The following is a 27,156-nucleotide window of genomic DNA, read 5'->3' on the forward strand; positions in this document are numbered from 1 at the left end:
GTTAACGGAAATTAGCTGTCCCAGAAATTATAAACCTTAAAACAACTGTTCCTTTAGTGCACATAGGAACAGCAAATAATATTCAAGTATTCTCTCTGGTCTAGGTGAATAATGAGAATTAAAATTCAAAATGTATTTCATTACACTGTCTTGGCATTTTGCAGCACAACGTGGTACACTGATGGTGAATGACTAAATCCGAATTAACCTGCATAGTGTAAAAATGCATTAAAAAAAATGACCGTTTAAAAATTGCGATAGATTTGCTGCCATTTCCAACAGTTCAGATGAGCAAAAACGCTACCACCAATACAATTACTCACATACCAGAATAGAAAAGCAATACATTTTGACGCATATCTTTAAATGTGTACTTTGCTGCTGTTTCTTTACAATTTCGTATTTAGACTGAACCTAAATAAATCTATCAAAGATGATAGAAAATTGATGTATTAACAACAGAAATGAAGCTGTAATGTTCTAGCTACCGTATTCACCTCTTCAGTCGACAAGAATTGAGCCACCACTCACTCAGACCACAAGGCCTTCTGCACTTAATATAATAAGGGAACACAATGGGATTAGTTCAAATAACACATTGTGGTAGAGGAAGATTCATTTATATGTAATTCCGCCCCTTCTAGCCACATTAGTATTCCATGTTCCTAAGCAGATAAATCATCCAAAATACAAATAGATGGCTCCCTTTGTCAAAGTTCATCCATAAATCTGTAATACCACAAAACAACGAGCCATGTAGATAAATCCTTTCCGAAAGTGAATTGTATACTATTTTCAATAAAAAGTTAATAGAATGAGTGAGGTGACTAGTTAGTATAGCGTATTGTTACAGTGCTCCATTGGCATCATTAGTGTAGATTGGATTTCTTTATTTAATATAACCTGCAATTACAAACAATGTGTAGGCAGGTAATTGTTGGGAGGTTAAAGATCTAATGACAAAGTGAAATAGTTTACTCCCTGTTCGTGATGAGGCGGTGATACTGACGCTTTAGAGTTGACTGAGCAAATTAACTAAGGTGGCTGAAGATCTGTGGTTGTCCGTGGTTGAAATCGGTCTTGACTGGCTGGTTGTCATAGCTGAGCTACCGGGAAGGAAAGAAGCCATGGGGCCTCTTGCAGAATCATTCCTGGCTCTGACCGTTAGAGGTCAGTATGGCACCATGTAGCATTCAGCCATTACTGTGCAAGAAATGGCCTCTGCACACAATTCTTTAGTATGACCAGGCTATAGAAAATTGCATGGGTGAAATCGATCATTTGCATTCCTCTTTAGGGATCGTGTGTGTGATCAGTGGATTGAGCTTCTTTTACATGGTAGTGTTCGGCATGCTTTTTGTTATGCTCGGCACTTTGTTAATTTGATTCACGCTTTTGATTGGTTGAGTAACAGCAGCCACATCATCTTCCTTCCTAGTCTGGTGAACAGTCGACGACTTTTGCAGGAGCATCCATCAATTCTGCATGCATGAGAGAGGAATCCCCTATCTTACTGTAATTTTTCACCCCCGTGGGTGGGGGCCGGGGGGTCTAAACTTCCTGCTGGAGCCTCATCTGCAATTATCAGAACATGCAATTAGTTTCCCAATCTTTATTGAGCCAAAGCATATATTTTACATTTGAAAAAAAAAAAATCCCACTTTCTCACTCAAGGTACTTGTCATAAAAAGATACATTACTTGTAATTGGTTGGAAATGTATTCATTTTTCAAAGATTGTATAATTGTTCATCCATATACTGTATGTCGGTGATGAATAGTGACCTGCAGATCAATTGACCCCTCCGTACAGGGCACTTAACCACGCCTCCTGAAGTTACGTCACCCCACGTGTGCTAACCTCAGACAAACAATTAGCAAAAATGGTGGCGCAGGAAGAAAAGACTAGAGCGAAATTGTCCGATTTACCAGCTGATTTCTCACTCGCATTATTAGCGAATAGTGAAATATCGTTGAAAAGCAGACAGCAGGGCTTCAAGTATTTCAGCGAGGGCTATTTCAGTGGTATTTACATGCCTATCGACGGAGAAACCATTGATATTAGCGCAAGATCTTTCCGGAGTCAGAGGAAGACCGAGAAGCTACATAAAATATTATAACCCAAAGACGAATTCGGCATTGATGGTTTCCTATTTTTGTGTTACCTATTACACTTGTGTGCAGAATTTGTATGTGTATCTGTATAGCCGTTTGTGAACCGCCATATGAAGGAAAAGAAGAAGGCGAGGCTTGATTTACGAGTAGTTTCTCTCGTTTTCTTTGTGTAACGTCACGCGCTCCCCTCAATAATTATTCTTGAATTAGTGCCGAACCTACGTAAGTCCCGACCGAGTACGACAATCACTACTTTAGTGTCCTCAAACATCCTTTCTTTAGTCTTGGTGTCTCGGTGCACGTCGAAGGCTTTTAGGAGTGCTAGTCCGGTTTAGCTTAGCTCACCGCCGAACAGCGACACGTTTGTGCAGTCAGATCATCGCAAAATATCGCTCAACACAGATCAAGTGTGACAATCATTCACACGTAGCTATGTTATGCAAGCGAAGAACTGCTAATTCATTTATATGAGACATGTATTGAAAATCAAATATAGTGCTTACCTTTGTGCAAACATATCTGTTCCGGTTGATTTTAGATGGATTCAGTTGATCATCGTACTCGGTATTCTGTTCCGATTGATATTAGATGGATTGAGTTGATGATGCCGTCTTCCACAAAGTTTGATCCATCGAAGACATTTTTCGGACTGGGTCTTCGGTTTTGGAAAGGGTACGAATTGAACACCACCAACTCGCCTTTCAGGATACCTGTCGTCACTATTACAAAGTCCGTGACTACACCTCTTAACCATATCTATTGTTAAAGAACCCAAATACGCGATAAAACGCTAACAAAAGCTATACTGGACCATGCAACGTTGTCTGAGGTAACAGGGGACGCCAACAAGGGGCGTGGTTTATGCAGATCTCTGGCCTCTGATTGGTCAGTGACGCGGATTGCGCAATATCCACGGAGGGGTCAATTGGCTGGCAACCAGTTTAGGGTGTACCCAGCCTCCTGCCCGTTGACACCTGGGATCGGCTCCAGCACTCCCGTGACCCTTGTGAGAATAAGCGGCTAAGAAAATGGATGGATGGATGATGCAAAATGTCCTGATGACCCAGTGGAGCTTAATCCAACAGTAAATCCATCCATCCGTGCCACCTAAAAGTAAATATCAACTTTAATTATTACTTATGTATTTTATTATTATTATTATTATGTCTCGGTGCACGTCGAAGGCTTTTAGGACTCGTTAGTCCGGTTTAGCTTAGCTTGGTAGCCGACAACAGAGACACGTTTGTGCAGTCAGATCATCGCAAAATATCGCTCAACACAGATGAAGTGTGTGAATCATTCACATGTAGCTATGTTATGCAAGCGAAGAACTGCTAATTCATTTATATGAGACATGTTTTGAAAATCAAATATAGGGCTTAGCTTCGTGCAAACATATCTGTTCCGGTTGATGGATTCAGTTGATGATGCTGTCTTCCACAAAATTTGATCCATCGAAGACATTTTTCTTACTGGGTCTTCGGTTTTGGAAAGGGTACGAATTGAACTCCACCAACTAGCCTTTCAGGATACCTGTCGTCACTGTTACAAAGTCCGTGACTACACCTCTTAACCATATCTGTTGTTAAAGAACCCAAATACGCGATAAAACGCTAACAAAAGCTATACTGGACCATGCAACGTTGTCTGAGGGAAGGGGCGTGGTTAATGCAGATCTCTGGCCTCTGATTGGTCAGCGACGAGGATGACGCAATTTCTACGGTGGGGTCAATTAAATGAGATGGGGAGATGTACAAAGCGTGCTGTGGCGTCCTGTGATTGTTTTCTTATGTAATATATGTGCTATGGCGCAGTAAAGGTTCAGGAATGTTACTCGAGAGCAGGGGTATTAAACTCGTTTTTATCACGGACTTCATCATCACGATGGTTCCCCTCACAAGGCCGTTAACAAACTATATAGATGGATGCCACCTCAACATGATGTAAAGCGATTTGGAGGGGGGGTGGATTGCTCGTAGTATGTGAAAAGTGAAGAAAAAAAATATTTTTTTGCACATCCCGTACACACTTTATTTGACTTAGTCTGCCGCAAAAATAATTTGGTGAGAAACGTATGCCATTGCAGTACTTTGTAGTAGTAATCATCAAAAATGTAGCGATCATCAAAAAGAAGGCAGTGTCCCCCCCCCCCACCCCAAAAAAAAAAAAGTACAGTATAATGTATTCATTGTTGAAAACCATTGGTGGAACACCCCGTTACATGGAGTTTGAACGTCTTTAAAAAAATTAGAGCTGTCTTTAAATGTTGAAATAAAGCAGTTCTTAATAATTAAATTAAAATATAGCATAGGTTAAATAAAACGCTACATGTAGAAATGTTAAAGATTTTATGAATTCTCGCGTACTTAAAAATTAAATACAGCTGAACTGTACTTATAAAAATGCCGTTATTGCTTTTTGTGATTGAAAAGTTTCTTGAACATTCTGGAATAAAATACACAAACGATAAAGAAAAGCAGCACATTATCACACTGGTTGAAATCACAAAGATGTTTTAGTGGGGCAAGAGGGGGGGTGTTTCGTTACTGCAAATGCTGAGAAGGACTTTTTAACAAACATCCAAACACTGCACAGGTAGGGCCTCGCTCAATTTCAAAGTCATAAACACATGACTTTGAGACAAATGTGCTGACCTCTGACCTCTATCTTACCATGCGGTTAATGAGAAAAGCGGGTGTTTTTAAAAAATTCGTTGTATGAATACACATGACGTTAAATACACGTTAAAGGATGTCAAACTGTGTGATATCAGATTGAAATTGATTTTCACAAATTACCCGCACAAAAGATCACAGTCACTATCAAGTACATGCAATAAAACGTCTCAGCATGGAAAATGGACTTAAATCATTTAGTTAGCCAGTAATTGCATATTCAGAATGTTTTCTTCTCCCATATTTGCTCTAATTAATCCCTCAACTTTCATTTGTGTCATTCATATAATGATACTTTGGCACACATTCAAAGCTTTTTACCACCGTGTTACAACTTGCCCGTATTTGCCAAGCCACTGTGTACCAGTGAGCGAGCGCATTAGTGCTTTGAATGCCTGTCACAAAATACATCGCCTCTGTGCACGTCGGTGTTTGTGTGTTGGCAGGGCTTCAGCGGTTGTCACGGAATCTGTCTCAATGGTGTAAACACATTTTAGGACTGAAGATGCTTTAAAAAAAAAAATTACAGCTCAATATCAATAGATGATTTTGCCAGTTGCCCCCTCATTAATTCATGTACACCCCCCCCCCCCACCAAGACCTGTTGAAGAGTTCCTGTTGATCACGGCATTATTAGGCATTGAGATCTTTGAGCTCGATATTCTGATAATATTTGATCTTCTCAGGCTGTAGTTTTATTTGTGTACAGTATGTAAAATGTGACGTGTGATGCTGGAAACAAACGTAACGTAAATTTATACACATGCTGACTCTTGACCTACTGTAGAATTAAGGGCGGGAGCAGCAACTAACAATTACTGCATATTGATATCGGTCGATAATTTGTCAAAATGAGCTAACAGATATTAGCACAGATGTTATGGAAAATACATACATACAAAGAACTCCTATTTTAACACACATGATCATGTACAATTAGCAAATACAACAATACTCAGAGACATACTGTATATTATCTCTCAGAATGAATATTTCTGCAACTTAAGCAGTATGGGTACCTCTGTGTTCCAGTAGAGCTCAGTGCTGCCCGGAATGTTGCAGGAGAACTACATCAGGCACATAACTTTAAATTTGGACATGCCTGTACAGTACGGTGGACCCCCACCCCACCCCTCGCCACCTCTACATACTAATGATTTAGCACCCATAGATTCTCCTTTTTTTGGATTTTTTTCTTTGTTTTTCATATTATCCATCCATCCATTTTCTTTGCCGCTTATCCTACCAAGGGTCACGGGGAGTGCTGGAGCCTATCCCAGCTGTCAACAGGCAGGAAGCAGGGTACACCCTGAACTGGCTGCCAGCCAATTGCAGGGCACATCGAGACAAACAGCCACACTCACAATCAGCAATTTAGACTGTCCAATTAATGTCCCATGTTTTTGGGATGTGGGAGGAAACCGGAGTGCCCAGAGAAAACCCACGCAGGCACAAGGAGAACATGCAAACTCCACACAGGCGGGGCCGGGATCAAACCCGGTCCTCAGATCTGTGACGCCAACGCTTTACCAGCCGAGCCACCGTTCCACCGTTTTCACATTATTAATTTTTTTTTTCTTTTTTTGTTCCTTTTTGGGGGGAGGGGAACACAACGCCCAAAACGCTTACTGGTGGTCTATCCTCAAACATCGAAGCATTTTGCAGGTTAAATAACAAATGTAGTGGCATCAATTATCGACTGATTTATCGCTATTTGCCTTATCCTGATTCACAGAAAATCGTACAGGTCCACTCTATACTGCAAATATTTTTAAAAAAAAAATTACCATTTCAAAATCCACAATATAGCCAGGCTGCAAAAGATGAACTGTAATATGTTGAGCATTTACTATTTTGGTTTCCTAGAAAACAAAACAATTAGTAGCCTCCACTACTGTGTGGCAATGTGTTTCATACCATAAAATACATTTGTTATCAAGGCTGTTCAGTCAGGTCAAGCCGTTTGCACTTATTCATTTTTAAAAAGTCCACACGTAATATGCGTTGTGTCATGTATGTACTAAGTATGTTTCTCTGTCCAGTCAAACTCTGAAGGAGAAAATGAGCTCTGATTGTCATGTCGGACTCTCACCACACACTGAGTGAGTGGGTCACCGTGACATTGAAGTTAAGGTCGTGACAGTTAGGTGTTGCAGGGATGAGGCTGGGAAAGTTGACATGAAGTAGTCGATAAGGAGGCAAAATGCTGATCTTCACTGCAATCGTTATCTGGGTGACAGGGGATCTTATTTATTGTGGAATGTGCGTCCGTTGTTTAGGAGGGGAGATGCTGAGCAAGCCCCAGCACAGCACATTGTCTTTGTGTGTGTGTGGAAATAAATGAGGGGCGGTGGGTGCGATTTGAGTCTGTGATTGCCCTCCCCTCCTCCAATGTGTCACCAGGCAGATTTTTACGCAGCGCTGCGAGAGGCCTCCCTCGCACATCCTCCTTAATAAAGAGCAGACGTTCAAGGTTCTCACTTCTCAGGCAGTCTCCATTCATAAGTCTGTCACCTTGGGTGGGGTACGAGGGGGGGGGGGGGGGACGCCTCAAAAAAAGATGCTTATTAGAAGGCTGACTCAGCAACATTTGCAGATGTGACACCTGTTTCATCTTCCTCCGACCCCCCCCAAAAAAACAAGCCTTATTGTTTTCTGTAACGTGTCATGACTTGTACTTCTACTTTACCCCCTCCCTACCTTTCTTCACCATGTGACTGCATGTTGAAGATGCTAGCTGGTAATTAGCCTTCCAGGCCTTGTCCATGTCTGCCCGTTTGTTTACGATACTAAGAAGAAGAAGTAAAAAGATTACTGGCAAGTGTGCATAACAGATGGAATACGTGGAATTAAATCCAATATATAGCAACTCATTCCACACCTCCACCTTGGTAGTGTGATGAAGCTGGCGCTCCGCAGTGTAATATCAGTTGTTATCCTTTCAGAGCTTACTTTTCTGTGTGATTGTGTAAAACGTGAGAAGAAACCAAAAATAACACCATTTTGGTGGCACAACATACTTTAAATCATCACCATTGCATTCCACTTCTTGATTGGCAGACTTTGTGAGGCACAATGATTAGGCCAAACAGGCAGCTGTAACCAGAACATTGGATGCAAATTGAGTGGCAAACATTTTGATTTGATTTTGAAAACACAGATTTCCCTGTTCGCAGATGAGGTGATGTTGTATGTATATATATATATATGCAAGACTACCATTATTAATAATGCCTTTTTCAACAATCATCTCTGGATCCCGGGCTTGTGTTGGGGTTCCCTTCCTGCGAAACCGGGGCATCTGACAGAAAAAAAAAAAAAAACCCAAACCAATCTCCAAAACCATCACGCCATTTTGAATACTTCTGATTCGTCCAAAATTTATATATATATATATATATATATATATATATATAGATAGAGAGAGAGAGAGAGAGAAGAGAGAGAGAGAGAGAGAGAGAGAGAGAGAGAGAGAGAGAGAGAGAGAGAGAGAGAGAGAGAGAGAGAGAGACATTGATCAATAACCAACATACTGACCAATAATATTGATCTTTGATCAAATCTAAAACTGACAAGTCTTTATCACTAATGCTCACACAGTTTCAGAACTAAATATTCTAGCATCGATTAATGGCATAATCAAGAAAATTATTCAGAATTATTGAATAACAATACAAACATATGGTAAAGTGCATGTGAGCTGCAAATATTAACATTGTCCACATGCCGCTATCCTCACACTCTACTTTGTACAGTAGCATCTGTGACTCGGAGAGTGTGTGGCTTCTAAAAGTGGGGCGTGGCTTGATGACTGTCGTGTGCATCAGCCAATGAGTGTAGTTGGCTGTTGTTGGCTGAGGTTAGCAGCTATCTGTTAAGTGGCTAATGGTTAGCCAGTCTACATGTTGAGTGACAGCTTCAGTTGCGGGCAAAAGAAACTGCTTTATGAATTTTGCTTGTAACGCGTTTGTTTTGTAGAGTAAAGTCATTAAAAGCACAATGGCTGCTGTGTATAGCTAGCCTTAGTAGCAGTTATAAGCTATATTAATTTAGCTGACCATGTTTATGCTACAGTGTGTCAGCGATCATGTACGTTATGTAAGCTAGTTCTGCTTTGCAGTGGACACATGGCACTTTATCTTATATATAACTGTGTAATAATCCTTATCTTTGCACTTTTATGGGCTATTTCGTCCTTTCTTGCCGCCATGTTGGGCATCCGCAGTGACGTTAGTCTGTGCTGAAAAATTGTCTTTGTGATATGTCAAAGCAGAGATTTCACGTCAAACTATTTTTCAGATTGAATTATTCCGAGTTAATCAATTGATTGTTTTGGGCCTAAATTTATAACCCAATGCTATTTCTTTACACCGATATTAAGCTTGAGCACGTGTTCAGAACTCGTTTGCAACAACAAAATCACTATCATAAATCTGACTCATGTATGAGAAGCAAATACCCAGTGACGTCTTCATTGTCCGTCATGAAATTGTCTTGCAATATTAAACATTGTGGTGTATGTGATGTGCCATGTTTTTTGTCATTTCTAAGAAAAACAAGTGTTGTTTTTTGTTTTTGTGTTTCATTGAATTTCACAGAGATCGTAATCATCCACCTCATCCGGTGAAAAACAACTCCAATATTTGTATATGAGTTCAAGCAAATTAGTGCCGAACGATGTTCAGCAATCTTTGTATTTTGGTTTTTCTAACCCCATTAAATCGATTTTAAATCGTGTGTATTTTTTGGCTCCCACTACAGAGCCATTCCTCCATCTGTTTTTAGACGATCATAAAAAGAAATAAGCAGAAATTCAAGTGACACTGTGACTTTTTGTTCCCCATAAAATGACAGCTTCTAATTCAGTTACGCTGCCATGTAATGGGGAGATTGGCTGCCAGCTCCATCTTAGCCATTCATTTAAAATGTCAAAGAATGATGCTTTAAATGTGGCTTGGAGGCAAGGGCAGAGAGGAAGGTTGTTGTTTGTCAGTGCCAGTCCATGCACGATGGTCCTGCCTTAAAGAAGTGTTTGCAGTTTTGAAAAGTTGCCAGCGTTGTCAACATTATCTCTGTTCACGGGGAGCTGCAAAAACAATTGAAGACGCTGTCATTATTATACCACTGCTAGTACGACTGGTCTTAAATCTGGTTTGGGGGGGTGGGGTGGGGGACAGGTCCTATGCTTAATGAGATAAAAGACAGCTTGCCCGCAACCCTAATGAAGACAAGCACAATAGAAAATGGATGGATTATTGTAATGTGTTAATCTATTCTCCCAAGGCCTTTTCTCATCTGCTGTTAAGCAACCCCCAGCCGCTATAAGAGGAAATAACAGTAGACTACAGTAGATGTTTTCGGGACAAAACCGGCTAAAGTCCATGTATTATAAATTTTACACACGACTGTTATCAACAGTCCTGCCAAATTTTCCTAATAAAATGAGGCTTCAAAATTGGAAAAAATGGGAAGCTGTTTTCTTCATTCTGTGAAGGTGTGGGCATGTCCGCTGAATGCGCTGAACCCACGACTTGCTCAAATGTCAACTGGCAATCAAATACCACTTCGACAACCTGGAAAAATGGAGGCTACTAAATCCAGTATTTTTGTTCTGCATGCATATAACCGTAAAAACATATTGAAAGCTTTCAGTGACTGGAATACAAAATCCAACCCTGTCCTTGCAGGGCTTTTGCCCGCCTCGACAATGAGGCGCTCAAAAGTACTCACAACAGCCCGAAGGCCCCCCCCCCCCTCCCTCCCTCCCTCCCTCAAATGAGACGCGCCACCCCCTCCCTCTTCCACATACTTATAAATCTTTTTATTTTTACTGTTCAAACATTATTTTTTTCCTCCTTTTTCTTTGTTCTTTCTTCTTGGGGGTGGAACCAATCTATAAAAAAAAATCCATACTGGCAGATTATCCCCACTTAAAAAAATTGAGGGGGGTTAAAAACAATTTAATATCTGCCCCCCACCCCAAAATGCAAACTTGGTATGGTTGTAATAGTAGGCACTGGTTTATGCACACCATATTTTTTAGTTTTTCTGTCACTCAAGGTACATTGATTTTAATTATTATTTTTTTATATGATGCCAAATGGCGAGGCGGTGGCCTCACAGTTCTGAGGTCCTGGGTTCGATCCCGGACCCGCCGAGGAGTTTACATGTTCTCCCCGTGCCTGCGTGGGTTTTCTTCGGGTACTCTGGTTTCCTCCCACATCCCAAAAACTTGCAACATTAATTCGACACTCCAGATTGCCCTGAGGTGTGATTGTGAGTGCAGCTGTTTGCCTCTATGTGCCCTGCAATTGACCCCTCCGTACAGGGCAGTTAACCACGCCTCCTGAAGTGACGTCACGCCACGTGCGCTCACGTAAGACAAACAGTAAAAATGGCAAATACAATACAATACATTCTGAACTGAGACAGACTCTATGCTTCTGATTTCATTCAAATCAACGATATATTATAGATTCTAAATACAATACATTCTTAACTGAAAGAGACGCCATGCTTCTGATTTCATTCAATCATTCACACGTAGCAATGTTATGCTAGCGGAGAACGTCTCATTCATTTATACGAGACGTGTATTAAAAATCAAATTTAGGGCATATCTTCGTGCAAACACAGTCTGGTTAACTTTCGGCCGCGAGCCAGCAAGAAATCCATACGTTTGTGCAGTCCGATCATCGCTAAATATCGCTCAACAAAGAATAAGTGTGTCAATCGTTCACACGTAGCAATGTTATGCTAGCGGAGAACGTCTCATTCATTTATACGAGACGTGTATTAAAAATCAAATTTAGGGCATATCTTCGTGCAAACACCGTCTGGTTAAGCTTCTGGCCGCGAGCCAGCAAGAAACCGACACGTTTGTGCAGTCCGATCATTGCTAAATATCGCTCAACAAAGAATGAGTGTGGCAATCGTTCGCACGTAGCAATGTTATGGTAGCGCAGAACGTCTCATTCATTTATACGAGACGTGTATTAAAAATCAAATTTAGGGCATATCTTCGTGCAAACACCGTCTGGTTAAGCTTCTGGCCGCGAGCCAGCAAGAAATCAATACGTTTGTGCAGTCCGATCATCGCTAAATATCGCTCAACAAAGAATAAGTGTGGCAATCGTTCGCACGTAGCAATGTTATGCTAGCGCAGAACGTCTCATTCATTTATACGAGACGTGTATTAAAAATCAAATTTAGGGCATATCTTCGTGCAAACACAGTCTGGTTAAGCTTCGGCCGCGAGCCAGCAAGAAATCAATACGTTTGTGCAGTCCGATCATCGCTAAATATCGCTCAACAAAGAATAAGTGTGGCAATCGTTCACACGCAGCAGTGTTATGCTAGCGAAGAACTTCGAATTCATTCATACGAGACGTGTATTAAAAATCAAATATAGGGCATACCTTCGTGCAAACATATGTGTTCCGGTTGATATTAGATGGATTTAGTTGATGATGCGGTCTTCCACAAAGTTTGATCCATCGAAGGCATTTTTCGTACTGGGTCTTCGGTTTTGGAAAGGGTACGAATCGAACTCCACCAACTAGCCTTTCAGGATACCTGTCGTCACTATTACAAAGTCCGTGACTACACCTCTTAACCATATTTTTTGTTAAATAACCCAAATATGCGATAAAACGCTCACTAAACCTATACTGGACCATTCAATGTTGTCAGAGAAAATGGCGGGAGCAAAAACGGGCTTTGGTCTATGCAGATCTCTGGCCTCTGATTGGTCAGTGACGCGGATTGCGCAATATCCACGGAGGGGTCAATTGGCTGGCAACCAGTTTAGGGTGTACCCCGCCTCCTGCCCGTTGACACCTGTGATCGGCTCCAGCACTCCCGCGACCCTTGTGAGAATAAGCGGCTAAGAAAATGGATGGATGGATGGATGGATGATGCAAAATATCCTGATGACCCAGTGGAGCTTAATCCAACAGTAAATCCATCCATCCGTGCCACCTTATAGTAAATATCAGCTTTAATTATTACTTATGTATTTTACACATACATACAATAAGTCCTCGTTAATTTTAGTTGGAGTGGTTATGTTTTAAACATGTTGATACAAACCTCATCTTCCTTCACACATTTTACACGATTGGTGCTGCTGTCAAACTTTCTCCTGCCGGTCCTCCAATCTGTCCTGTGTGTGTGTGAGAGGGAGAGAGCGAGAGAACCCCTGATGCATGCTGGTCATTAATAAACATGCTCATGAATGTTTAATGCCCATCAGCGAGGTGGCAGAGGGACTTTTGCGGGTGATAATGGTGATTGTTAAGACACATATACACACATACATATGCATTTATTCATATTTTATTTTTAAACCACACAATCTGCCTTGTACACAACACCTGCTTAAACATGATACACTTTCCAACCTTTTTGTAAACACTGTTCTTATTATTTAATACCCTTGTACACTTCACACATAACCCGCAAATCTGTCGTGTTCTCCCATTGACTGGCACGAAATAAATCTTGGCATTCTGTTGCTTTGTGTGTGTGTGTGTGTGTGTGTGTGTGTGCGTCTGCGTCCTTGTGTATGAAATGGACAAATTAAAGCAAAGACGTTCATCTTAAATGTAAGACTATTCAAAAAATATATAGCGTTTACCATTTAGGAATGAAAGTCATTTTGTGCAGAGTGATTTTCTTTCTAGAGACTAAAAAACAGCCAAGTCTGCATCTGGTGGTTTGTACAGTGTATGAAACTATAGAGACTACAGATATTTGCTGTCGTGTTCAACAGAAGCACACTGTTTCCTTGTCTCACTGGGACCAAATTGTTTGGACTCTCTCAAAGAGTCAGGGAAGGGAAGGACCTCACTGAACAACATCTGTGACGGGTACACCCAGCAGAGAGTGCAGTGTGACAGGGTCTATTGACAGCAGATGTCACGCCAGTGTGTGTGTGTGTGTGTGTGTGTGCGTGTGTATTGGGAGGTTGAGAAGTCCGTGACCTAGAGACGATGTGGAGGATATTCCCCTCTGTGCTCTTTCACTCGCACTGCTGTCTGTACATTTCCAGCTGGTCTTGGCCATTTTCCATCTTCTGATTACGGCCGCCCTGGACAATACCCCAGTTGACTTTCCTCAAAAGGTGCCCTGGGTACTTATTGGAGTGATCACGTACCAATCGCAGGGAACATACAAAGAAACAAGAGATTTCCTCAGTTAACCTACCATGCATGTGTTTGGAATGTGGGCAAAAACTGGAGTATTGTAAATGATCTTTATCACACAATAGGTGAAAATCCACAACATTGAATATGTTTGTAATTTTACTTCCATCGCGCTGGTTCAAGCAAAACATGTACAGTGGAGGAAATAATTATTTGAACCGCTACTGATTTTGTAAGTTCACCTACAAAGACAGTCTATAATTTTAATGGTTAATTTATGTTAGAGAATACTATATCTAAAGGAAAAAAAATGGAAAATCACATTTAAAAAAAATACTGAAGAATTTTGATGACTGACAAGTCCTCTCACTTTAAGAAAGTACTCCTGAAAATCCATGAAAGACACCTGTCTCAACTTGTTACCTGTATGAAGACACCTATCCATAAAATTATTCAATCAGGCACCAACCTCCCCATCATGAGCAAGATGCTATGGAGATCAGGAACAAGATTGTAGACATGCACGAGGCTGGAATGGGCTACAAGACCATTAACAAAGGCCTGGGTGAGAAGGAGACAACTGTAATATTTAGAAAATGGAATCAACATAAAATGACTATCAGTCTCCCTTGCAAGATTTCGGCATGTCGGGTGTCAACAATAATAGGAAAGGTTAGGTATCAGCCCAGAATTACACGGGAAGAGCTTATTAATCATCTCAAGAGAGCTGGAGCCACAGTCACCAAGAAAAACTTGAAACTGAAGATTAAACATTAAAATAATACAGCACCTGTAAACTCCCCCCTACTCAAGAAGGGACATGTACAGGTCCATCCAAAGTTTGCCTATAAACCCCTGAATGATTCTGAGAATAATCGGGAGAAGCTGATGTGGTCGAATGGGGAAGAGGAATTCAGACTGTGACCCCCAAGAACATCATCCCCGCAGTCAGGCATGGAGGTAGAAGCATTATAGTTTGGGGGTGTTTCTGTACAAAGGGCTGCCAATGAGTTTGCATGTTCTCCCTGTGGCTGTGTGGGTTTTCTCCAGGCACTCCAGTTTCCTCCCACATCCCAAAAACATGCAACATTAATTGGACATTCTAAATTGCCTGCGGCTGTTTGTCTCTATGTGCCCTGCGATTGGCTGACAACCAGTTCAGGGTCAACCCTGCCTCCTGCCTGTTGACAGCTGGGATAGGCTCCAGCATTCCCCGCGACCCTCGTGAGGATAAGCGGCAAAGAAAATGGATGGATGGAATAATAGACTAATCTTAAATTATTACCTCTTTGACAGCACTGTGTATTACTATTTTACAATCTGCTAACATGCTAACAACATAAAGCAAAGCTCTCTTGTCTCTCAGCCCAAATGGAAAGCGTGCATTACCTCCACTAGTCCACACATACATGTACCACACACACTACACTCCACAAGGACTGCAATGGGCCCAGAACCAGCAGGTCTGCCTTTTGAAATGAACCTAAAAGTGTTTTTTTTTTCTTCCCAGCCTCTCTCAAGGACATAAAAACTTGGTACTGTGAAGTTTGCATTCATCTTTACTCAACTTAAATGACACTGGAAACAGTCCACAGTAACACATCCATCTATAAACAACCTAAGCCATTGTTTCTAATAGTTTACAAAAAAAACACAGCCAGACAGTCCACACACTTTATAATGGAAGAGTTGAGGGATATTCTGTTTCCATCATTTAACAGCGTCTCACCATTCATTCCAATTCATTTTGTCTAAAAGCTTACAGCAACCAGCAGACGTGAAGACGAGATATCATGCTGGCAGGTGATTATTTAATGTAGTACAGTGAGTTTGCAATTAAAGGGATTTTAACAAGTGAGTGTAATTTTAACTGCCCCCTCAACGTGGGTGTGAAAGTGCTTCTCCGCAGGGAGCGAGGAGGTAATGTGTATGAGAACCTCGGTGAAAAGGGTTACACTGCTAATTGTGCATTATGCTACGGCCAATGAAAGGCCTCGTGGGCTGATACTCTTTTTTTTTTTTTTTTTTTTAATGATGATTTTGATTAGGGGGGAAGTTGTTCCTACTTCTCATTGTTAAACTTTCTCCTCTTATGTCAGGGTCAGCCTGATGCTTTATTCAATTAAACATACAAACCACATTACTCTTGAGTGACTGCTTGAATTTGGCTCATTGAAATCAGCTTTTGCCATTTTTTTCTTCCCAGAACTTAACCATTGTCAAGTGTTCCCTCGTCTTGTCATGTTATTCTCGGCAGACTCAATTTTCGAAGGCAATAACTCAAATCAAGTGACCCCGTTTTTGGAAGAGCCAATATTCATGCTGCAACAAGATTTTAAAGGACAAAAAACTGGAAGGTCAGCAACTTGCAGAACAGAGTGGATCAAACTGGATTTTTGTGTTGACATTGTAATATTCTCTGGATAAGAATACAAAGTAACGAGTGTATTTTCTTTACCTGGAAACAAAATGTAACAGAGTGAGAAGACCTTCCGCAAGAAACATTAACATAATGGTTTGATCAAATGTTATTAATAGGTTGTTTTCAGCATAAGACTGAGATTTTCTGAACGACAAAAGAGATTTTGTTACTTCACACAAAAGATGTTCATGTATAACTAAGAATCTATAATCAGGTGAACTTGTGATCTCTGAAAAGTGTGAGTGTCTATGGGAGTGTGTGAAAAATAACAACCCGTGTATAGTGACAACATTCTATCCATCCAGCCATTTTCCAAGCCACTTATCCTCACAAGGGTCGCAGAAATACTGGAGCCTAACCCAACTCAGTTTTGTGCTGAGCAGTAATGGGTTGCGAGGATTTGTAGCCATTGATCCAGAAGAACTTTAGTGAGGTTAGACAGCATTGATGTTGTGGCTCAGAATGTGTGTTCTACTTCATCCCAAAAGTTCTTACACAAACAACTCCTCCGAGTGCACTCTTGTGGATTTTGGTGTGTTCGCCAGTGCTCGGAAATGGGCCTTCCCTAAACTCTTACTGTTGTTGTTAATTGTTACTGCTAAACAATTGGGATTCCTGAGGCCTAACACAATTAGCATTTCCTTGTTTTTGACTGACAGAAAAAAACAAAGGAGAATGTGTGAAAAGGCACGGAGGTAGAAGCATTCTAAATAACTAAATTATATAAAATAGACACCAAACGACAAAACAAAGAACAAAAGTTTTAACTCTTAGTGGTCTCGTGGTTTGCATGTCTGCCTGACAATTTTGAAGCTCAGCCTTCCTTTGTGAAATTTCCAAGTTCTGTCCTTGCTTGCATGGCTTCTCTCAGGATGACCAAGCTACCTTTTTCCCCCCACATTCCAAAAACATGCATGTAAGGTTCGTTGACTTTATTTATCCATACGTGTGAATGTGAGTGCAAATAATGGTTTGTCTTAATGTACCCTGCAGTTGGCTGACAACTAGTCCAAGGTGACAAATATTCTGGCCATATTACGAACAGTCTTCTTCTTTTCCTTTCGGCTTGTCCCGTTAGGAGTCGCCACAGTGTCTCATCTTTTTCCATCTAAGCGTATCATGTGCATCCTGCTCTCTAACACCCACTGTCCTCATGTCCTCCCTCAGAACATCCATCAATCTTTTCTTTGGTCTTAATCTCGCTCTTTTGCCTGGTAGCTCCATCCTCAGCACCCTTCAACCAACATACTCACTCTCTCGCCTCTGAAAACCTAACCTTGTCTCCAAAACATCCAACGTTGGCTGTCCCTCTAATGAGCTAATTTCTAATCCTATCCAACCTGTTCACTACAAGCATTAACCTCAGCATTTTCATTTCTGCTACCTCCAGTTCTGTTTCCTGTTGTTTTTTCAGGGCCACCCTCTCTAATCCGTACATCATGGCCGGCCTCACCACTATTTTGTAAACTTTGCCCTTCATCCTAGCGGAGACTCTTCTGTCACATAGAACACCAGACACCTTCCGCCAACTGTTCCACCCCGCTTGGACCCGTTTTTTCACTTCCTTACCACACTCACCATTGCTCTGTATTGTTGACCCCAAGTATTTGAAGTCGTCCACTCACGCAATCTCTTTTCCCTTGTGCTTCACTCTTCCCCCTCCGCCCTGCTCATTCATGCACATATATTGTGTTTTACTTCACCTAATCTTCATTCCTCTCCTTTCTAGTGCGTGCTTCCATCTTTTTAATTGTTCCTCGGCCTGCTCCCTGCTTTCACTGCAGATCACAATGTCATCTGAGAACATCATGGTCCAAGGGGATTCCAGTCTAACCTCATTTGTCAGCCTATCCATTACCACAGCAAACAGGAAGGGACTGTAACACTCGTAATAGTGTTAAAATTGTATGTGTCCACGTGTATGAGTTTGGTAACTGATTTGCCTCAGTTGTTTCACAATTTATACAGTACAATTTAGGAATTATTTGGACTGTGTGAGAATCCTGTCCTTTTTATTACCATGTGTGTACTTGCTTTCTGTGACGGACGTTTCTGAGACAGTAGGTCAGTGGGTGGGAAGAGGGGATTGATGGTTGTTAAGCAAGAAAGTGGCCACAAGCACAAAGAAGCCGTTGTGATTGTGGATGTGTGAGTGATTGCAGTCAGACACACCCCGCAACAACTCTTTTCATGCGTCGAAATCCCGCAAGACAACATGAAGGAGATAATTGCAGCGGCTCAAATCAAAGACAAAAGCCATTACATAGCAGAGGTGACAAAGGGTGGGATAAAGATAAGACGTGAACAAAACAAAGGCTTTTAATTGGAACATGGCAGTTCTGATCCAAATGATACAGTAAGCAGCTTCCCAAGGTCCTTACTAATGAGAAATCAATGACAATGTGTAACGCAACAAGCTCTTTCACTAATGTTAGTTAAGGCAGACACTCAGCACCTGATTGAGCTTCACTTACCATTTATATATGCGAAACAGTAAAAACACACACCTCCTAATAGATCATTTATTCAATAAGGGATCCCTGGAGTCACTGATGGTGAGGTGGTACACATAGCTGACTTTGGTGCGGGCAGCGTAGGATTGATTCCCGCTCAGTGAGTGTAATGATAATGTGCCTGCGACTGACTGGTGACCAGTTCCTTGTGACCCTTTTGAGGATAAGCGTATTGGGGAATGCAATGGGATCCCTGCATCCTTGAGTTTTTCCTGAATCGCAATTGTTGCCTGTGTGAACAGGACAGTTTTCAGTTGAAAATGACATTACAGTATGTTAAAAAGGATCTCAATTCACCGATTCTTGGGTATGTATTCAAAATACAGTAAGACCCTTGAAGTCAAACACACATTTCTTGGGCACGGTCAGAGAGAGGCATGACTCTACAACAGATCTACTGGCCTGGTATGGATATTTGTTACAGAATTTTCAGTTACCTTTTTGAAGTGAGGTCATTTTAAAAAATTTCAAGATGCTCAACATCCGTCCATTTTCGAGAGTGCTTATCCACAGGAAGACTACCGATGAGCCGTTACCCATCTGAGCTGACTTTGGGGGAGAGGTCGTCAAGCCAATCGGATGCCGCCTATAGACAAACATTTACACGCCGCACCTTGAATAAACCAAACATGGAAGTTTTTACAATGTGGGAGGGGGACGGATAACCTGGGGAAAAAAAAACATCCAAACCTGACTACTGTGGGGCAGATGTGCGTAACAACTAGGCCACCATGATGCTTGTATACTCAACTCCACTGAAAAAATACATCCATCCATTTTCTGAGCCGCTTATCCTCACAAGGGTCACTGGAGTGCTGGAACCTATCCCAGCTGTCATCGGGCAGATTGGCAGGGTACACCCTGAATTGGTTGCCAGCCAATCACAGGGCAGACATACAACAGTCGCACCCACAATCAGACCTTGGGGCAATTTAGAGCCTCTAATGAATGCATGTTTTTGGGATGTGGGGGGAAACCAGAGTGCCCGGAGAAAACCCACGCAGGCACGGAGAGAACATGCAAACTCCACACAGGCGGGGCTGGGATTGAACCCCGAACCCTGGACCTCAGAACTGTGAGGCCAATGCTCTGACCAGTTGCTCCACCGTGCCGCCACATTTTCTTTCCAATAAATATAAACCCAAAGCTTCAATTGAATAAGGAACCTTTTCTGTCCCAGTTGGCTATGCCTGTTCTCACTTTGTATTGGTCTTCGTGATACCTGTAGCTGTTGGACACTGACTAAAAGTTTATATTAATCATACATCATGGTGGGGATATGTGGAAAAGGGATAAAATTGTCATGTTATTGGATCGCATGTACTATGGAAAATGCCAAGCTACATTTGAAACCAGGAATACTTTTGTTTTGGGCAAATCACCTTTTGTACTAATGGCACACCTTTGCACGTAGCCTCTTGACATTGCTGGAGATGCATGATTAGATACAGCGTTAATTTTAGATTAAAGATACGCTTGACTAACGACAGTCGGTATATCCAGCAACAGAATGGTAAGATACAGAGCCGTGCTGTATCGATCTATGACGACTCGCAGAGATTAGCATGAATTATCAGCCTCCCCATGGAGCCCCCGGAAAAGTGTTTAAGTACAACACAGTATATAGACGTATGGGTCAGATTGTCCAAAGAGCCCCATTACACACCATGGATCTTATGGGGAGCGTGAAAGAAATTCAGATGATATGCTGAGTGTTACCAAAGGGGTGGAGGTATTTTTAGTTATACACACGGTTGAGAGAAAATGAAAGAATGCTTCTCATACATTTTCTGCATGAATAACAATGCATCCTGTCAACGCATGCATGCACATTGATTGTCTGTCGAGACCAAACCTGTTTCTTATCAGCTCATTGATCCATGTGACAGACAAGCATGAAAACCTGACAACAGGAAACCACATTAAATGTGCAATTAAATGACTCAAGCCTGGATGCAAAACATTGAAACACGTGAGTGATCATAATAACAACAAAATTTTTCAATAATATTTTAGAATACCATTTCCATCAATAGTCTGCATTGTAGTTGTATTGTTTTGTTAAGGCTTAGAATATAACAAAAGGCCAAAACAAAAAATACGTTTTCTCTAGTATATATATGATCAATTTAAGCAAAATACTTTATCCATAATACTTTATCATTAGCGTCAGTGTATTTGCAAAGTTAGAAGAACCATATAAAATTCAAATATCTCACTGTAGAGCCACTCACACAAAATGGTTAAGGTTGAAACGGAAGTTAAATACAGAATTAGGAACGGAGCATCACATTTTTGTTTGTTCACCTCTTTGTTCGTTAGCAGGCAACTTCCTGGTTAATGGAGGATAAAAAACAGATGGGAGGTGCATTTATGAAGCTTGTGGGGAGTGGAGGGGGTGAATAATTCTATCGATACCATATGTCAGAAAAGGTCACCAAAAAACGTCACTGAAGGTAGTGGCCAAAGACTTTTTTTTTACACAACACTGAAAATACAGCTATATATATGGTATAAATCGATAAAACTATTAAATTTTTTGTTTTAACAGTGCAATAATGGTAGCAAAACTGGAATGCCACAATTTAGAGTGCAGACCTCCACCAAAGATGAACTGTAAGTAAGTGAAAAATTCATACAGCTTTGCATTTAGATTTTTTTTGGCCTTCTGTTTGTTCGTTAGCAGATGATAAAAAAACAACACCCTTGTACAAAACATTACCAAAAAGGACTTAATTAAATCTAATTGTTGTTCCTTCTTTACATAGTTTTGCATATTGATTCGGGTGACTGTTAAATAAGATTATATTAGTGACTACTGTGGAAAATTCTCATAAAAACAATGCTAGTGGTGGCCCAAGACTGCACAATGCAGCAAAACCACAAAGAACTAAAAAAAGGGGTGGATAGATTATTAATCCTGAAGACTTCACTGAATGTAAAAGGTACATTCAGCAAGGTTAAAAATGTACTATACATACAGTACATAGTTCATTTTAATTTTTTACATTTCAGTTCACTACTCTTAAGTCAAACAGATTGATCAAATATATGTTGGATATCATTTAAAAGGTTATGCGGTGAGAAATGTTTGAATTGTGTAGAAACCATAGTTGATATGGGCAGTTTGTCATCATGTTTTTGCAACTGCATTCAAAGGTTCTCTTTACACAAACGTTTTTGGCCCTCATTTTTGTCCATTTCTAAGGAAACTAGAAAGTGGATACCGTAGCTGGTCATGTTGCTAATTAGGTTTACAGAAAAAAAAAATGAAGTCACAAAAATGTACTCAAGTCCATCTCCCAGTCCTCATTTGATCTTCCTAATAATCCCCAATTACATGATTAAAAAAAAAAAAGGCAGGTCCAGGACACTGCATAGATTCAATGTATAATCCTAAAATAACAAATGGGGAAAACCTCAACCTGCAACTTCACCCACTATTACTACTACTTATCATGTATATGTATGTATATATATATAAAAAAAAATACGACAAAACTGAAATGGAATGGAGTCGTAATTAAGGCAATTACGAACACCTTTGGATTTCCATTTGCTGTTTTGGGGACAGCTGTGGAAAGTAAGCGCCGGACATCTCTGCGAGTCATGAATATGAACGCGAACACGTAAAAAAAAAATCGTGAATACGTTGACGGCGTGTCTCGATGAACGTGAACCGCGAGAAACCGAGCGAGTAGCCGGGCCCTCTGGCTGCCTCTTCCCCCTTCACGCTGCCCGAGGCAGGGAGGAGGAGTTCAAGCCCACTAAATCTGGGAGGAGTCGCTTTACTCGTCTCCACGCACTCAGTCCCGTCTGGAAGCAACACCGATCGTGGAACTAACATATACGGAGCCAACCTGTTTTTGTAATCTTTCGAAATCCGACAAACTTGCGTGTCGACGCGTTGAGGAGGCTAACAGAATTTTCGAGCGGAGCAAACACTAACCGGTGAGTGTACAACTTATTTTTACCATCACCGTTGTCCGGCGCCATCTAATGAAAATATCGTTTCACGTCGCCAGTATAATAAGATATAATATTCTTCGAAATGTGATCCAATACGTTTAGTTTAATTAGAACTTTTGCATTTCCTTACGAAAAACATGATCAACGACGTTTGACCAACAAGTGTCCTAGCGCAGTTTTAGTTCAAGAAAGTTACACTCGCGTAACTGCCTCTGCCTTCACTTAGTACACACTCGGATTCACTCCGTTCCTTGGATGTTAGCATTTTTTTTTTGAAAATTTATACAATTTTAAAATTGTCGTTGTATTGTGTACTGTAATAGGGTCCACCCCCTCCAAAAAAAAAAATCGGATTTCTAGTTACATTTAAATTGTCCATGGGTTTATGTGATTGTAAATAGTTGTTGTCCTGCGAGTCTCTTATGATATGCCCAGGGTTGCCCTTCTCCTTTACCCTATTCAAGCTGATTTAAAAAAAAAAAACAACTCACGGATGGATGTTATTGCATTCAAAATGTAACTTTAAAGGTAAATAACATGTAGCCCACAGTGATGTCAATCTCTTTGATTTTATGGGAGCACTGGCTGGCACTCAAGTCAGTCAAATTACATGGCCACGAGTTGTATTAGACTGATTTAGTTGGGAATGGAGAGCATTGTTGTTAGGCCGTGTGCTGCTCCCAAAGGGCCCTCAAGCCCCATACTGGGCCAACAAAAGGGTACTCCTCCCTCCCGAGTGGGTTGCCTGACCACAGCAAACAGCCATGAAGAGGTGCCTAATGGCATTTTGCCCCCCTCTCACCATGGCAACCCACAACTGGGGCAGTCCTACCTTTTGAACGTGGCTTGGCGGATGCAAAAATAAAAGCGCTTGGCTCATGATTGGGGAGTATTCTCTTGAAAGGTTCTGCTTGGACGCCACCCAGGAGTGTGTGCTGAGTCACTCCTTTGGGGTATTTATTTCCTAATTAGCATCATTAGTGATCAGTTTGAGGCATTGGAGTTGTGGAAATACTGTTTACCTCATTTGTACTGGAATTAGCTTGAGCCGGCACGAGTTCCACAGTAAGCTACTAAACAGTGTCTGAGAGGAGGGACCAACCTCATTGGTTCTGCTTGTTTAATGGACCACAGAGAAATGGTAATCGACTTCCATAATTGTTGTATTTCTTGTTTGTGTGCTCCCTGTTTTAACTGTGGAAACTATACTTGGTGGGTCAGAAGTTGTGGCACCGTGTTCTTATTTTTGTCTATGCGGTTCACATTTTTGTGGCAAGGAAATGTTATCCACCACACGGAACACGATGTTTGTATTTCATTTTTTTTCTTGTGACTGCGATTTGAGTGTGACCCATAATTTCCTTCTAGTGGAAAGCATCTGTTGTTTCTTGTTGTTCTCTTTTTGTGACAGCAGGAGGAGTTTCTGCTGTCAAATATATTGACTCACGACAAAAGAGGGCTGTCCTTTCAGCCATCTTTCTTCGTTGGTGGTCATGGAAACTTGAAACAGTGACATCATTACCACATAAACTTTCTTTTTGCAAATTGCTCCTTTTTTTTTCTATGTCACTTCATTTAGTGTGAATTATGCATGGTGGTGCAGGCTAATGGATGATGGAAAATAACTTTTCTTCTCCTGATGGTCTGTGTGGCCAGGAAGATTTTTTTGGGATTGTTCCAGCGCTTCTGCAGTCTATTAGGAAGTTTGAGTCGCCGTTAATTCTGAAGTCGCCAATGTTTCATGTCTTCTCCCTTCTGCATTTTTCTCCATATATGGCAAGGTGTGCATATGACTTTTCAGGCATGGCTAACATCTGTGCTCGCTGTCACATGGTGGCGTCCTCTAAGGTGGAGGTGGTGCACCCATTTTCCAGAGTGAGTTAACATTAATCCAGTAGGACAAAATGGTTGTAATGCATTGTACTTTTATGGCTTCCAGGTTCTTTTTTGCAAATTTGCAATGTAGATGGTGGAGTGAGACCAGTGTGATGGCGACTCGCGTGTTTCTATTTTCTGCTACTGTGGTTTGGATTCTATTTGTCTTGTTCACGCAGCAGCATCTGGAAAGGTTGCTATAAAAAGAAGCCTAACTAGAGGCTGGTGCTGACAGCATCTTGGACCACGTCTTGTCATTTAGCAAGTGAAGGTCACCTAAAAGACACATGACTGGCTTTGACCTTGGTTTGCACACAACCCTGATAGTGCTGTCATGGCTTTTAATGGCAGTAAAGTAATATTCACATTTTACTTGATGCATAATTCAGTGACTGAAACTTTATTTAAAAGTTTTTGTTGCAGCTGTGCTTGCGGACTCACGCATGTGTCCACTTTGAAAGGATTTACTCGGTTAAGATGCACTTTGTGTATCTGCTGCTGCACAAACGGAAACCTTCTGTCCAGGATCAGTGGAGCAGCGAGGTCTGATCCAGCAGAACAAGGTGCACCACCCAATCGTGCTCTTTTTAACAGCCTCAAGCCTTTGGGGCAGATTAAAGCACCCTTCAGGGTCACCTGCAAAAAAAGGACAGTCTGTAAACTGTGCAAAGAAAATGAAGACTGAACCAGGGTGGCGGCTTTATCCATTTGTCACTTGGTGCAGGATTTAAAGGTTCCAGGTGGACGATTGGAGTCGCTGTAGGTAGGGGGAAAATAGATGGGAGGGAGCTTTTCTCTCCCCCCCCCCCTCTTTTCAGCGACTCACCATCTACATCATCAGCCTCTGATGTGTTCTGATTACAAAAACTATCAAAATTTAATCTGAGTTAATAAAATGATGGCAATCAGTAATGAGTGATGTTCTTAGAGATGGAAATTTATAAATGAATTAATTGTGGTCCTAGTTTCCAGTCATACTGGGAGGCATTCCTAGGTTATGTAGTCAAATTAGATAATCAACATCTCTGGTTAGTGCAGTAATGTGAAACATTATTGAAAACTGGAGCCAAAATATTAAACATTAAATTATCAAATCTCTTGGTGTCAATTCAAATTTGTACCGTCTTTTTTATATTGCTCTATATTGCATCAGTTTGTGCAATTGTACTTTATATTATGTCCAGTATGAGTAGCGCCACAGAAAAAGCCTTTAGTGTTTTTTTTTTTTGAACTGGTGCTCATGTCAGTTGCAATACAATTAGTGTACCCGAAGGAACCATTATTGCTTTGATTAATGGAACTGAACAATATGGAAATGGGAACAAATGCTGTTTTAATGACTCATATAGGATGTTGATGGCTTCCTTGACGATGGCAAACATTGCTAAAGATAGTGATTTTGAAGCACATTTGTGTTTCAGATAGCTTTCCTTTTTAAAATGTTTATTCATTCATTATGCTAAACCACAAATCTTGTTTATATGGAAATGTCCCTTTTGCGCACTCGTGACCCAAAGCTTGCTAACGTCGATCTGTGATGAGCAATTATGATTGACCCAGGCCTCCTTGGTTCAGACGCCATCAGGTGCCACTAACTATCTTTATTGGAAAGGCAAACACAGATGGTGCGCCAGCCAAAGTGCTCACTGCAAGGGTTCTACTTGGTGCTGTCTTCTATTGTTCATCTATGATGGATGGTGCAAATTCACATTTACACCAGCATGTCCCACCTGCTCATCACTGGGTGGAGATTGACTGGATTAACTTTCCATCTTCAAGATAAAACGATAGGAAATGTGCACTTTATCTGTTGTGTAACACGTTCAACTCAAATGTATTTGCAAAACCTCTTGGCATGAATGATGGTATTTTGGCCATCTGTTATCTGTGGATCTATTTTCAGAGTCACAGCAGAGACTGTTGTCGCTTGTCTCAGATGACATAATATAGATGGCGCACGACAGCCAGGGCTTGTCGTACGGTGATTGTGAAGGGGAGCATTAACTCCCCACTAGTTGCATGAAAGTCAGCCAATACCTTACGTCTAACAGGGTTGAATTACTTCCACCAAGGGAAATCAGTTATCTGTTTCTGTGCATAATTACATAAAACATACTGATTTGTAGAGGGGTAGACCTTGAGACAATGATTAAACCATTCAATTTAGGTGCGCATTCAGATTTATTTTCCCATTGTTGTTTGGCTTTGGTGGAGCTAAAATGCCAACCACAAACAAGTTACAATGTTGCTCAGTAGCATGCAGACCTCCAGCCTATTCTTTTTCTTTCTTACAACTGAATTGTACAATTTCATTGATTTACCTCCTCATGCACATGGCTGTTGACAATAATGCATTAATTACAGTGGTACCCGTACTTAGGAAATAATTGGTTTTGAAAGTCATTTGGTAATGGGAATTTTTTAGGAGAAGCACTTTTTACA

At 41.0% G+C, this 27,156-nt stretch overlaps 1 protein-coding gene across 2 annotated transcripts in view; it reads left to right on the plus strand.

Moving 5' to 3' along the window:
* Positions 1 to 22,413: 22,413 nt before the first annotated feature.
* Positions 22,414 to 27,156, plus strand: part of tiam2a (TIAM Rac1 associated GEF 2a) — an 81,731-nt gene continuing 76,988 nt past the window's right edge. For both annotated transcript variants that reach the window (XM_061842924.1, XM_061842925.1), the window contains exon 1: positions 22,414 to 22,821. The gene's annotated coding sequence lies outside the window, so the exon portion shown is untranslated. The remainder of the gene's footprint in view (positions 22,822 to 27,156) is intronic.

Source organism: Syngnathoides biaculeatus, chromosome 15 (genome assembly GCF_019802595.1).
Source record: "Syngnathoides biaculeatus isolate LvHL_M chromosome 15, ASM1980259v1, whole genome shotgun sequence".
In the NCBI taxonomy this organism is placed as follows: Eukaryota; Metazoa; Chordata; class Actinopteri; order Syngnathiformes; family Syngnathidae; genus Syngnathoides; species Syngnathoides biaculeatus.